The following is a 14,915-nucleotide window of genomic DNA, read 5'->3' as shown; positions in this document are numbered from 1 at the left end:
AGAAAAAAGTGCAGCAGAAGTAGAAAAGATCTTGTCCTATTGAAAATAAAGAAATATCAATAAAGAACAGATCTTCATAAAAATATTGTCATGTCAGTGTGATCACACAGAAATAACTGGCTTACCAGGATAATAGGAAATTACTAAATATGGGCAGTAAAGTCAATCACTATAACTGATTCTGTGTATGTCTGTTATGTTATTATAATGTTTAATAGCCAATTACAATTGGAAGCATATATTGAAGTCAACTTTAGCCATCGGGAAAACTGTACAATATGAGACCCCTAAATAAGAACAGCTATAGACGTTTCTATTGTATACATTTCAAAACGCATATGAGAAATTGTTGATAAGGAATTTCTGGATAAGGATAGGACTGTGTCTTTTTTTTTTTTTTTTAAGAACCAGAAGTCCAAAAGATTTGTGCTAATCAAGGTTTTAGGAGCCTAGTGTGTTGCAGTACATTTATAATGTGGGTGATTTAAGGTTCTGTAAAAATTGTTTTTCATGCATTTATTTTGAAACAAGCAATAGGACATCTATCACTTTGGTGAGAAAAATAGTCCACAAACTGTCTCTCTAGATGTGCCTCTTGCACAGATCTGGAGAATCCATACTAACTGGAGATTGTCTTGTCTTTAGATAAAAATATGTCTTCAAGTTGAAATGCATGGGCTATAGGAGTAGGTTTATTGTCTTTGATGGAGCTTCCCGCTGGGGGGTTTCATTCTCAGGAATCACTTGAGAGAGATCCTAAAGATACTTTTAAAATTAAATGAGAACCTTACCCTCTTACCTGCTTCTGTTAGGCCAAGGGAATCCATTTGTTCGATTTGAATGCCCCATCCTTGTTTACTCACCTTGGAATATCACTTTACTCCACAAAAATAAATGAAATCTTTTATTAGTGGAGTTTTGCCTTGTTTTACTTATTCTTAAATGCTATTGGTCATTTTTAATAAGATTGTTTTTCAGTCTATATTTCTGTATTGTTCTGGTGACTTTTTTATCGACAATGCAGTTTTCTGGCTTTTTTTTATCTTGTATAATAATAGTTTATATTATTTAATATTTTTCTTACTTCATTGCTCTTTGCCATTCTAAATTTTATTTTATTTTGTCACATTATCTTTATTTTTCCTATTGTTGACTTTTATTTTGGCTCATTTGATCTTACCACTTTGTATTTCTGTTAGGCTTTCTTAGCTAATGTACTTATTTAATTTTAATAGTTTCTTTAATAATTAAACAGGAAATAAAACATGGAGTCACCTGAATAATTTGGGTCTATTATAATAATCTATTTTAGTTAAAATAAGTCCTGTCTGTGGAATTGTCAGCATTGGTAAAGTGGGAACAAATGGTTGCATTGTTGTCAAAATTATAATATTTAAGAATTTTCCACAAGATAAAAATGATAATCTTACACAAAGTTGTGGAAACTATGTAGATAAGTTTTTTAATGGAGGTATTGAGGAGTAGCTTATGGGCCAATTAAAAAAATAAGGACCAGCTCATCAAATTGTCTCTAGTCTGTCTACATTATGTATCCAGTGTCATACTAAGAAGAAAAAGGAGAAGAGGAGGAGGAGGTGAAGGAAGGAAGGGATGAAAGAAGGAAGGAAGGAAGAAAGGAAGCAGAGAGGAAGAAAGAAAAAGAAAAAGGAAAGAAAGAAAGAAAAGGAGAGAGAAAGAAAAGGAAGGAAGGGAGGAGGAGGAGGAGAAGGAGGACAAAAGGAAGCAAGAAAGGGAGGAAGGGAGGGAGGGAGAGAGAGAGAGAAAGAAGGAAGAAAAAGAAAAGACAGAGGTGGGAGAGAAAAAAAGGGAAAATCTGAATGTTATGGACAAAGTAGAGAAAATATAATTATACCAATTACCAATGTCTTGGTGCATCCACCCCCCTGGTTTCCAGCTGCTAATTTTGGATAACCTTATTGTGTAGGTACTTTCCCTTAGGGTGGGTATGGCTGATGATGGATATGATCTTCATGACCCGTCTAGGACTAACCCTTGACCATTGCCAGCTTTCTATATTATGCTTTCTTGGCTTACTCTTATTTGGGAAGTTATGGAGCTGAAGTTAGGTTTTTAAAACATTTTTAAAATCTTAATTACTTTTAAATTTATAGTTCAGTGATGTTAAATATATACAGTCAGTTGTGTTTTTCAAGAAATTAATAGAAAGTGTAAAATACCATCTGTTAAGATTATCCACATATTTACCATGTCCATATCCCTTTATTTCTCCTTGTTTATGATTATTATCTTTTAAATTTTATTTAAATCAAAGTTAGTTATTATATAGTGTGATAATGGTTACGGCAGTAGGATTTAGTGACTCATCACTTACATATAACACCCAGGGCTCATCCCAACAAGTGCCCTCCTTAATGCCCATCACCTATTTAGCCCATTACCCCATCCAGCATCCCTCCAGAAACCCTCAGTTTGTTCTCTGTATTTAAGAGTCTCTTATGGTTTGCTTCCCTCTCTGTTTTTATCTTATTTTTGCTTCCCCTCCCCTATGTTCATCTGTTTTGTTTCTTAAATTCCACATGAGTAAAATCATATGATCGTTATCTTTCTCTGACTGACTTATTTTGCTTAGCATAATACTGTCTAGTTCCATCCATGTTGTTGCAGATGTAAAGATTTCATTCTTTTTGATTGCCAAGTAATATTCCAGTGTGTGTGTGTGTGTGTGTGTGTGTGTGTGTGTGTGTGTGTGTGTACATACACACACCACATCTTTATCCATTTGTCAGTCGATGGACATTTGGGCTCTTTCTATAATTTGGCTATTATTGATAGAGCTGGTATAAACATTAGGGTGCATATATCCCTTTGAATCAGCATTTTTATATCCTTTGGATAAATACCTAGTAGTGCAGTTGCTGAGTTGTAGGAGAAATCTAATTATAGTTTTTTGAGGAATCTCCATAGTGTTTTCCAAAGTGACTGCACCAGTGTGCATTCTCACCAGCAGTGAAAAAGTGTTCTCTTTTTTATGCATCCTCCCCAACACCTGTTGTTTCCTGAGTTGTTAATTTTAGCCTTTCTGACAAGTGTGAGGTGGTATCTTATTGTGGTTTTGATTTGTATTTCCCTGATGATGAGTGATGTTGTGCATCTTTTCATGTATCTGTTAGCCATCTGGATGTCTTCTTTGGAGAAATCTCTGTTCATGTCTTTTGACCACTTATTCACTGGATTATTTTTTTGTGGGGGTGTTGAGTTTCATAAGTTCTTTATAGATTTTGGATACTAACCCTTTATCTGATAGGTCATTTGCAAATATCTTCTCCCATTCTGTCAGTTGCCTTTTAGTTTTGTTGATTGTTTCCTTTGCTATGAAGAAGCTTTTTTTTTTTTTTTTTGTCTTGATGAGGTCCCAATAGTTCATTTTTGCTTTTGTTTCCTTTGCCTCCAGAGACACATCTAGTAAGTTGCTAAAACATTTTAGTAAGCAAAATACTCATTGCCTGCCTGTATGAAGATCATTCTTCTTACTTCCTTAGCACCACTACTTGTTCCCCCACTCCTTTTTGTTCCTAAGAAGCATCCAATGGTTTTTTCATCATTTTTTTATTTTCCTCAGTCTCCAGTCAGAAGAGTGAGGGTCTAATTATTATTGTCTATAGAATTATCTCTTACTCAAGGGGACAGAATTAGTAATTCTTAGAAACCTGATAAACTAGTACAGAGCTACCCTTGATTTATGGTGCATTTCAAATCAAAATATACTCAACATCTAACACTAAATATAACTGGTATGTTTTTCAGTCTTCTTTTTCTTTCTTTAAAAAATTTTTTTTAATGTTTATTTTTGAGAGAGAGAGAAAGAGCACATGCGAGGGAGGGGAGAGAGAGAGGGAGACACAGAATCTGAAAAAGGCTCCAGGCTCTGAGCTGTCAGCACAGAGCCCTGACGTGGGGCTTGAACTCAAGAGCTGTGAGATCATGACCTGAGCCGAAGTTGGATGCTTAACCAGCTGAGCCACCCAGGCACCCCTTAGTCTTTTTTTTCTGAGAAGAAGTCATTGGAACACTGTTTTGTTGGTACTTGTGCTCTTCTTCCTCATCTTAAGATGAAATAAGACACAGAACATTTGGTGGTGAAACAAGTGTGAGTCTCGTCCCCTTCCCCCATTCCAGTCTTGTCAACTAGAGCAGAGTTTTACATGAAATAATAGACTAAAAAGTGAAAACCTTACTTTGGTAATCTGCTAGCATGTAAATAAAACAGATGGCTGGGCTGAATGAGTTAATGAAACTGATTGCTATGTATAATATGACACAATCTTTGTCTCTACAGGTCTACTTTGAATGGATTTAAGTAATTTGCACTAATTTTCATTTGTGGCTTTCCTTATTTTTTTTCTTTCTTTTTTTTTTTTTTTGAGTGAGAGAGAGAGAGTGAGAGAGCAAGAGCACACTAGCAGGGGAGGGGCAGAGGCAGAGGGAAAGAGAGAATCTTAAGCAGGCTCCAAGCCCAGTACAGAGCTCCACAGAAGGCTTGATCCCAATCTCACGACTGACTATGAGATCACAACCTGAGCCAAAATCAAGAGTTGGGTACTCAACTGACTGAGCCACCCAGGCACCCCTATGCAGCTTTCTTTAAAGACTGCCTAATGAAATCTTACTCCATTCTTAGCCCCTTAAAATTATGTTTGCTAAAGCTTTCTCAAATGGAGGCTGTTGATATAGAAGGCTCCAATAATCTGCTATTAATAGATGTCAAAAAGCTTCATTGATTGATTTTCTCATGTTTGTTGGACTGAAGTTTCTAGTGTCAGAGATGACACTTGCTTGGATATCATTTAATAATGATCTTGAGTAATAACATTATATTCATATAGAACTTTTTACTTGTAAAAATATTTATTTCACTCTGACAAAAGTCTTATGTAATCAGTAAAGAATGTACTATTTCATTAGACAAGGGAGAAAGCAGAATAATAAAGATAAGGATAGAAGTCCCTTGTACCTCACCTTTGCTTGAATAAAGCTTGGTATTTCCCTGCTCACATCTCCCCCATACTGTGGGTGTCCCACAGAAACTTTGAAGTTTGCCAAATTGACTTACTAGGAGAGAGTAGCCTATTATAATAACAAAGATGACAAATTCCAACATTCAGTTAATAACTCAGAAAGCATATACTAGCCAAGGAGCAGGTGGTGTAAGTCATTCTACAGGGAACAGCCAATTTATTTTCCAAAGAATTGTGCAAACTTAGATTTACAAATAAAGTTTGAGGTTCTCTAATCCAACATTTCTGAATATGCAAGAACACTTTAGAAAACTTCTCAGACAAATGTTCAGCCCACTGAATCTTGAAGTGATAGGGAAGCTATTATATCTGAGGCAAACAGATCTGTTGGACAATTTTATATAGTAGAAAATTCTCCTTAGTGAGCTGACACCAGTCTTTTTATAACTTTTATGCTACCTCTTTCCTTTAGAAGCACACAGAATAAGTTTAAACCATGTTGTAAATGAAGGACTTTCAAATATTCATTAGAGTTTAAAAAAGTTATACTTCATAGGAGTTTTTTTTTTAAACAGGTTTTCAAGGTATTATTGATATACAGAAGAAACTAGGTACACCTCCTGATTTCAAAATATATTACAAAACTACAATAATCAAAACAGTATGGTATTGGCAGAAAGCTAGACATACAGACTGATGGAAAAGAATAGAGAGCCCCTCAAATAAATCCACACGGATATAGTCTGCTGGTCTTTGACAAGGACAGTCTCTTTAAGAAATGAGGGAAAACTGGATATCCACAGGCAAGAATGAAATTTGATCTTTATCTTACACCACACAAAATTCAACTCAAAATGGATAAAAGAGTTAAACATAAGACCTAGAAGAAAACATGGAAAAGGCTTCTTGATACTGGCCTTTGGCAATGCCTTCCTGGATATGACAGCAAAAGCATAGGCAACAAAAGCAAAAATAGACAAGTGGGACTTCATAGAAGTTTTAATGTTCTTTTAGCCAAACAGGAAATTGAAAAAATTGCAGATCTTGTTCAGGATAACACAGCTCCTGAAAGATTTGGTAGCAAGAATCCAGTTCCCCAGATGCTCTTTTTATTATTTTTATTTTATTTGTCTTCACCAAGAAGTTTCTAGATAAGTGAGTTGTTATCCTATTCACATAAATCATATTGAGTAAAGATTTTATATAGTGACATATAGTAACTGAAATATACAAAGACAGATGAACAAAAAGATCAACATTAATAGTTCAAAGTCACTATGTAACAGTGGGGAATAAAGTAATACACAAATAAAAATATATAAAAGTGGGCAGTGAAGGGACCTGAATTCTGATCTGTTTCACCACTTAAAATCAGTTTAATAATTAATATGAGCATATCATTTCATATTCCATTAGCTGTGTTTCCTATGAAATTAGAAATCATAAATTTCTTTTTGACACTCAACTCAGAGAGGAATCAATCCAGATAGAAGTTTGAACCAATATGACTGTTAATCTGGGTGTTTTAGTAAGTTATTTTGAATTTCTGGACTCCATTCCCTTAGTAGTAAGATAAGGGTGTCCTACCTCAAGTTACTGATATCTCTGTTCCAAGATTTTTGGACCATCAAGTTCTAATATTCTATGATATGTATATGCAGGCTGGATATAGTCTGGAGAACAAATAAGATTTTAGTATGGTTGAATGGAGAAAGTGTACCCTCTATTTCCATTGTTCTTAACATACTTATGAACAAAGTGCTTAATAAGCAATGTTAATTGACTAATGGAAGATAAAACAGAGGGAACGGTCTATTTTACAAAATTATAGTAATTTTTTGCTGAAAATTTAACAGAAGCTGAAACAAAACTAGTTATTTTGCTTGCACTGTCATGGAGTTATTTAATTATTTGCTAGTTTCATTCATTCAACCAGTCTTTAGTGATATCCTGTTTCTGGTGAATAGGGACATGGCTGTGCTGCCCAGATCCCATTTAGGGAAGGACTTACTGACCTGGCTGTCAGCTCTTTTGGGGTTACTTTACCTGAAGAGAGTTGCATTGGCCAGATTCACATTCTTCCTGGGGAAGCTCACGTCCAGTGACAGATGATGACAGAGGTAGAAAAGCTCAACCTGTTAATAGACGATGATATGTACTGTAGGGAGAAAGTGGTGTGGATCTGGAAAAAAAAATCAGTTGTCTGTCTTAATGTGAGTAAAGTGTCCATTTTGAGGGAAATTAATTGTTGCACTTAAATGATTACCATATAATTAATTCCATATTGTATCTTCCTTTGAGTAAAAACAGTTACTGTTACACCATGAATTTTTTAATGTAACAGGATTGTAAATCTATATAGCAGACTTATGGCTTAAATTCAACCATTCTGCTTTAACTTCTAGATTTTGTTGTCATTTTAACTCTGTTATAAGGCTACCCTGAAAGTGAACCCTGGAGTTGTTGGTCTGCTCTATCCTTTTCCCCATTCCACTGAGGTTTAATGGACCTGGATACTCATGAGCTTCACAGAGTTCCAGAAGTTTAAAAAAATGGTTGCATCCACTTATACCTGATAAGGGGTGTAGAAGTACCTCTCCAGTCACACTGATGGGCAGTCTGTTCTAAATACCATATGGGAGGCCAGGATGCCTTCTGTTTCCTTTTCAGCCAAGTTATTTGGGCACACAGTTTGCCCTGGTACTGATGTCTGAGGGTGAGTTTTGACCAAATCTTGACACTAGGAACTGGTCATTATCCCAGATACCCTGATTCTCTGAGGGCCACATCTACCCTTACTTGTCTCTCTTCAGATTCTAAAGAAACCCTTGGTTTACCCAGTTTGGTCATTAAAAACCCTGAACTCTCTCAATGGCCACAACTACCATAAGCCCTCTTTGAGAAGAAAAAAGTCAAAACAACAGCAACAAAACACCCAACAAAGCCTTCTATCACTATCCAAAGGACCAGGAAATCAGCAGCCCTGCAAGTCAGAAAAGTTTTAGAAATGAATCGCTCTGTTCCAACCTATATCACAGAAATAAATGTGGTCTTATGCCCACCCAGATCAGCAAAGGCCAATCCAGACCTCCACACTCAACTAGGCTGTAAGGAGAGTCACCAAACCACACTCCTCCTGCCTCATGGGTAGTGTCATAAAAGGCTGAGCAGGGAGCAGAATGCTTATCCTCATTGGACACTACCAGGTCTCAACCCTGGTGCCAGTGGAGACCACATGGGGAGCCGGGGCTTCCACCTTCACCCTGAATTAACAAGGTCTCCTCTTCCTCCCTCCCTGGCTTGGTATCAGAGGAGACATGGTAGAGGAACTTGATCTTCCCTTGCCCCTGCCTCTGGCACTTAGCACTATATCATCTGCCATACCTTGATATTATCAGTTCTGTAACCTTTCCTTACATTCAATTTTATGTATTCTATTCTCAGGCCATCAGTTTCTACTTTTCTCTCTCAGCTCTTGTAGAAGCCAAACCTCAACTATCCTTTTATTCACCAGAACCTTCAATCCATTGATTTAAACACTGTTCTATTGTCTTTCATTCCTTTGGCATTCCTTCTTGCTCATCCACTTTGTATTCCATGGTTAATCATCATAATCCCTGTGTTGACTATAGCTTTAATTCTTTTGCTCCTCTTAGGTTTGTTGTTCTTGTTTGGTGAACCACAACATGGGTTAAATAGAACTTCTGCTTATTCCGTGCTTTGACCCATATAGCTGACCGTGAATGGAATAGAACATGCAGCCATCCTGATTGGTTATTCTTTAACTTCACGACCACGAACCTAATGACAGCAAGAACATTCATAAACACTGCCTGCCTGGCAATAATGCTACATTTCTTTAGTTCTCTCATTCTTATGGGGGTTATATTGCCCCGAGCAAGCAAACATTGATTCTAGGAGGAGAGGAGTCTAAAAAATGAAAGAAAGTATGAGGAAACACTGCCCTTTTTCATTCACTTTCACACTCTTCTGGAGATGACTTCGGACCTTTCTCTTCAGTCCTTCTGGACAAGCATTTGCTTGAAGGCTCTTTCACTGGCTTTGTTTCCTGCCTGGCGTGCTTGCTCCCATGTATTCCGTGGCTCATGCCTTCTGTGTAAATCATCTTATTTTAAATTGTAATCTGTAACTCTCTCCCCAGCACTTTTCATCTCTCTTGCCTTGTTCGGTTTTTTCCATAGCGCTAACCTCCCTAATGTAGTCTATAATTTATGGATATATTATGTTTATTATTTATGTCCATCTTCCTTTTCTGAAATATGAACTTCATGAGGATGCAGATTTTTCTTTGTTGTTTGTTTTCGGTGATATAACTCAAGTATGAAGAATAGTGCCTGGCATATGGAAGATTCTCAGTGACTAAACAGATGAATTTCAGAAATACTTCTCTGAAAAGAACATATAACCTTTGCACTTCCCAGCTGAAGATTTCTAATACCTACAGGATAGAGGCCAAGATTCACAGCATAGTATTTGAGGTTCCTTATGAAGAGAAATGTTCTGTCTTTATTTTTTATTTATTTTATTTGTTTTTTTTAAAACACTTAAAATTTTTCTTAAAAATTTTAAAATTTCTTCAAAATTGAGAGAGAAAGAGAGACAGAACATGAGCAGGGGAGGGGTAGAGAAAGAGGGAGACACAGAATCTGAAGCAGACTCCAGGCTCCGAGCTGCCGGCAAAGAGCCTGATGTGGGGCTTGAATCAGAGCCAAAGTTGGATGTCTAACTAACTGAGCTACCCAGGTGCCCCTTTCTTTATTTTTTAAAATTCATCTCTTTGTTCCTTTGAAAGACACAGAAATGCATTACTTAGACGCTCATTAAGACAAGGGTTTGTTGAGCACATTGTCGAGGGGGTTGTCAGCTGCCTCAGATTTGCCTCAGTTGCAGAGAACACTTGTGCCTGGAGACACACGCCTTCCGTAGTGGCCCTCGTCCAATAATAAATTGAAATGGGAGTTTAAAAAGGCTAATCTTTTCAGCCCAAAGCTCTTGAGGGGGCTGGCCAAAGTTTTGAGGTTTGTCTTTTCTCCTCTATCTGGTCCTAGTTTTTACTCCTCTCATCTACATGTGTTGATGTCTACTAAATATTTTGTATGCAAAACTCCATCTCAGCTTCTGCTTCTTGAGTATAAGCCACGGTCTACACCTACCTACCACATGTTCTGGATTCCAGAATCTGATGTGCTGTGCTCTTTCATGATCCCAGGTTTTTGAACACACTGTTTGATCTGCTTCCTCTCTTTGAAAACTCATTTTTTTTAGGATTGAATTCATCTGCTACATCCTCTGAACAGCCTTCCTTGGCCCCTTTCAAGCTTAGTTACCCTCTCCTTTGTATTCCAGTGACACTTGGTTTATACCTAATACAAGGTTTCATCACCTCATACAATATACAGTGATTAGTCAGGACTGTCAATTGCAGAAGACAGAAACTCTGTTCAGTTTGACTTAAACAAAAATGATATTCATTGGCCTTACAAAACTGAAAAGTTGATGAAGGATGTTGATTCCAGGCATGGCTGAAAGCAAGGGCTCAAAGCAATGTCCTCAGGGTGCCAAATCTCTTTCTACCCATGGAACTTCATGTGAGTGCAAAATAGCTGCCTACAGCCCAAGATTCACTTCATGCCACTTTTCTTTATCAGTGGCGAGAACAGAATTTTTTATTCAGTAACTTGAACATGAAAGCCCCAGGGAAGGCTCACTTAGATCCAGTTTGGGTCACTCGCCCATCCTTAAACAAATTGTCGTGAACAGAGTCATCATCCAGCTGATTTTCCAAGACTAGATAGCACTAACAGCTCTAACCAAACCATATGGGATATGTCCCTTAGAGGAAATACGGTTACTATTAACAGAGGAAGGAAAGGGGTTACTCGCAAGGCAAAAATAGCACATATTTGCCATGTGATTGTGGCCAGAGTTACAGACAGCATTCTCTTGGGCTGGTCTTAAGATTCTAGGCATTGAAGTCATTCATGTCCATTGAAATATAAGGTAGATTTCAAGTGGCTTGAAATGAAACTGAGGGAGAGCTCTTACAGTTTAAATAAGCACAATACAACAGAGAAAGTTGATGGCAGAATTGAGTTCATGACAAGGAGACAAATGTTTAACTCCTTGAATGAATGCAATTTCCATTTGTTGAGCTCTAGTGAATAAAAACAAAGAGAAATAGAATAAATTTTAAATATATAAGTCACCTTGATATCAGGCTTCTCTCTTGACTTATTGGCAAAGGAGTGTGATATATAAGCAGATGGAGGGCTAAATATGGCAATGAAATAGTGTAAGAGCAGAAACAAAACTGGAGAAATAAAAGCATGAAAGACACTTATGTGAGATTCAATCTGCTTATTTTATAATAAAAGTAATAACCACTAAATAATATTTATGTGACTGATTGGGCCACAGTTTAGCCAGAATGTATGTATGTATGTATGTATGTATTATATACATATAATATATTAATATATATTAATATTATACATTATATTAATATATGTCAATTACATCAATACATTATAATTATAAGTAATTATAATTATAATTAATATTATATATTAATAATATAATATAAATTATATATAATACATATATATTTAATATTCATTTAATTAATTAATTTTAAAATATTCATTTATTTTTGAGAGAGAGACAGGGTGAAAGCAGAGGAGGAGCAAAGAGAGAGGAAGACACAGACTCTGAAGCAGGCCAGGTTCCAAGTTGTCAGCACAGAGCCCGATGTGGGGCTTGACCTACAAACTGTGAGATCATGACCTGAGTTGAAGTGGGACGCTTAATCAACTGAGCCACCCAGGTGTCCCTGTTTATATATTTGGTATATAATTAAATATGAGTGAAAGAATGAAAGAGAAAATGATACTAGGAAGACAATATCACAGTAGTATCTAATCTTATAAAACTCTACACACTGGCTACAATAGAACCACAAATTTGACTCACAGCCTACTAGAAGCCTAGGACGAAAGGGAAATGGGATCCATTATACATCTCTTTGTGTCCAGTTATTCAGAAGAAGCATAAGTACATTTATAACAAAAGCAAATCACCTAAGCCACAGGAAGAGCCTAAGTGATCTAGTAGTTCACATCCTTAGTGGCAGCGTCCTTCTTCATGTGATAGCGAAATGTCTGCCTGCAGTCCGAGACTCACTCCATGTCCAATAAGCTGACAACATCATGCCAAAACTTAAATCAGTCGGAGTAATTAAATGACAGTACAGAATGCCGTAGGGTTGTGCAAAGCTGGAGAATGAAGAAATGCACCTGTGATCTGTCCAACAATCAGAATCAGGGCAAAAGACCTAAGTGAAGTAAGTCTTCTCAAATGATGTCTTTTTTTAAAAAAAAATTCTTTATTTATTTTGAGACAGAGAACAAGTTGGGGAGGAACAGACCTAGAGGGAGACAGAGGGTCTGAAACAGGCTGTGTGTTGACAGTGGAGAGCCCAACATGGGGCTTAAATGCACGAGTCGTGAGATCGTGATCTGAGCCAAAGTCTGATGCCCAACCAACTGAGCCACCTAGGTCCCCCTCAAATTATGTCCTCTTAAAATATGCCTGTGACAAGATGAATTTTTCTCCTTAGGAAAACTTAGATCAACTTTTTTTTTTTTTACATAAGACCATCCAAAAGAAGCAACCCTATGACATACAGTCTACTGTCTGTCTTGACCACAGAAAGACATTTTTTAGGAAGAAAATAGCACATGCTAACTTCTAATGTCATTTTCTTCTAAACAGCATAAGTTAAAGAAAGCAAAGATTAGAACAACCACTAGCTCTAAAGCAGGGGTGAGAGTCAAAGTATTTAACAGTCTGTCTGGCACTGGCATAGACCAATCAGAACAGATGCTAGATGAAGAAGCCTCTTGTACCAGGGCAGGATTCTGGGTGCCTGGGCCTCCTATTGTACAGGGCATTCACCTTTTAGTTACTAGGTGGTGGAAAAGGACCAACATGAAAGGAGGGTGAGGGAGCACCCAGGGGGCCCGGGGAAGCAGCTATTTTCCAGTGACTATCTAAGTATTTAATATTTAACACTGGCTCTTGGAGAAATGGCTGATTCTAGGACTGGGGCATACCAGATGATGCCTGGAAGCATCTTGTAGTACAGAGAGGACAGAAATGCTGATAAAAAACAAAGCAAACGAATGAAAAAACACAATAATAGTATGTCAGTGGGACAAATGAACCAACAGAAAGAGGTCTCAGTGGCCAGAGCTGGAGCGCTTTGAGCAAAAAATTAAAATAACATTAGATTATAAAAAATATACAGAATAAAATATCCATGAGTCCATGCTGATATCAATGCTCATAAATAAATAAGAAACAATAGATAAATCTCCCTCACAGAAAATTTCTAAATAATTTAAGTAGATATTCTATATTAAAGGAGATGGAACATAACTCCCCAAATTTTAAGTATGCTCTGCATAAGGTAACTTCCTTTCCAACTGAACAGTATGGAAGGGGTGGGGGAATGACTTGATAGTGGAAAAATCTGATCCTAATCAAACACTAATTCACTCAATCAAGATAACAACGACAAAAATTGTCTGGATAGTATGGTACCCTTGATATGATAGGATGGGAATAGCGCTTTGTCTGTGTAATCTTCCTCCCCCAAACTTACACCTCCAGTCTAACTGTGAGAAAAACATCAGACAAATCCTAGTTGAGGGGCAGTCTACAAAGCACATAACAGCACACCTCAAAACTATTGGAGTCATCGGGGCGCCTGGGTAGCTCAGTTGGTAGAGCGCCCAACTTGTGATTTTGTCTCAGGTCGTGCGTGATCCCAGTGTTGTGGGATCCATCCCTGTGTTGGGCTCCATGCTGAGTGTGTAGCCTGCTTAACATTCTCTCCCTCTACCCCTCTTCTCCACTCGCACTCTCTCTCCCTCTCTAAAATAAAATTTAAAAAATAATAAAAATACTACTGGAGTCATCAAAAATAAGATGAATGTAAGACGCTGTCCCAGCAAAGAGAGGGCTAAAGAGGCACGATAACCAAATTTAATGTGGTATCCTAAAAAAGGATGTTAGGTAACAACCAAGGAAATCTGAGTAAGTATGGACTTTAATTAATGTATCAATATTGGTTCATTAGCTGTGACAAATATACTATACTGATAGAAGATGTTGATAAAGACAATAGGATATAGAATATATGGAAACTCTCTGCAATGTATTCACAACTTTTTGATAAATAAAATTACTCTGAATAAGATTTATTTTTGGGGGGCGCCTGGGTGGCTCAGTCGGTTGAATCCGACTTCGGCTCAGGTCATGATCTCGCAGTTCGTGAGTTCAAGCCCTGCGTCAGGCTTTGTGCTGACAGCTCAGAGCCTGGAGCCTGCTTCAGTTTCTGTGTCCCCCGCCCCACCCCTGCTTGTGCTCTGTCTCTCTCTGTCTTTCAAAAATGAATAAACATAAAAAAAATAAAAAAAAGATTTATGTTTTTCTTTATACTGAGTTGTAATTCACAAACTGTATTATCTGCAACCTAGATTTAGTATATTCACATCACCACCATCTAATTTCAGAACATTTTCAAAACCAAAGAGAGACCCTGCCTTACCCATTAGCAGTCCTGTATGCCCTCCCCCGACTCCTGGCAACAACTAATTTACTTTATGTTTCTATGGATTCTTGACATTTTGTATTAACAAAATCATACAATAGGTGGTCTTTCGGCCTGGCTTTTCATGTAGTATAAAGTTGACAAGGTTCAACCATGTTGTAACTTGTATTAGTGCTTCATTCCTTTTTTATGACCAAATAATATTCTGTAGTATGCTATACCTTATTTTGCTTATCTGTAATCACTTGGTAGATATTTGGGTTGTTTTCACTTATTAACTGTTA

The sequence above is a fragment of the Panthera pardus genome, unplaced genomic scaffold (genome assembly GCF_024362965.1).
Source record: "Panthera pardus isolate Hobbes unplaced genomic scaffold, ASM2436296v1 HiC_scaffold_21, whole genome shotgun sequence".
NCBI lineage: Eukaryota > Metazoa > Chordata > Mammalia > Carnivora > Felidae > Panthera > Panthera pardus.
This window is presented reverse-complemented; position numbering follows the sequence as displayed.